Source organism: Carlito syrichta, unplaced genomic scaffold (genome assembly GCF_000164805.1).
Source record: "Carlito syrichta isolate Samal-C Ts95f unplaced genomic scaffold, Tarsius_syrichta-2.0.1 Scaffold289206, whole genome shotgun sequence".
Taxonomy (NCBI): domain Eukaryota; kingdom Metazoa; phylum Chordata; class Mammalia; order Primates; family Tarsiidae; genus Carlito; species Carlito syrichta.
The window spans coordinates 365,310-366,344 of record NW_007233302.1 but is presented as its reverse complement, the minus strand read 5'-3'; positions in this window follow the sequence as shown (position 1 = coordinate 366,344).

Here is a 1,035-nt window from a genome sequence, read left to right as displayed (position 1 = left end):
TCCCTAAAACAAAGGATGCTACCAGGAAGATTCTCAGATAGCATTCCTGTGAAGATGTAGGAGAGGGATTCCAGCTCAGTTTCTGGAGCTAGCATCGCTAGTTTGTAGGGTATGTGCATATTTAATTTTACTGTATATTGCCAAATTTTACAATTCTGGCTGGGGATGCTCACTTCCATGCATATTCCTAAATTAGACTTTTAAATTTTATGCCAATCTTGTGTGAAATGGTGTTTCATGTTGTTTTCATTTGCATTTCCCTGATTGCTGATGAGAAAGAGAATCTTTTCACATATTTATATGTGAATTATCTATTCTTACCCTTTGCCTGTTGGAACAAATGAATAGTTGTCTTTAAGTTAATTCATAGGACTTGAACACATTTACACTAGGGATGCTGAATTTTGATAACTACATTGCATGTATCTTCTCTTAGTATATGATTTGTCTTTTAGTTTTGTGTTGTCTTTTGTTGCCTAGACAATTTTAATGCTGTCAAATGTTTTAAGTTTTTAAGTTTTATTTTTCACACTTATGTCTTTAATCGGCATAGATTTCAATCTATAATGTTATGAGGCAAGGCCTAATTTATTGCTACAAAGTTAACAGGGTCTAATTTACTGTTCCATGTGGATAGCTAATTAAAACAGTATACCCTTTCCTCTATGATTTGTGCAGCTTCTTCTGGTAATGACAGTGATTCTATTTTTGGACTTGTTAATCTCTTCCATTGATCTATTTGTCTATTACACTGATTTATCTTATTAAGTTTAATCTAGTAGAATGAAGCTCCCTTCTTCTCTTTCTCCTTCTTCTTCTTCCTCCTCCTCCTCCTCCTCCTCTTCTTCTTCTCTATAATGTTCTTGTTTTTTATTCATATTTCTCTCTTCTACATATTTTTTTGGAATCCAGTTCAGTAAAAATACTTGTTGGGATTTTGGTTGGTGTTTGCATTGAATTTATATATGAACTTGGGTAAAAATTAATCTATTTTATTGGGTCTTTTCATCCACCCCTTTATTTACTTATACTCAT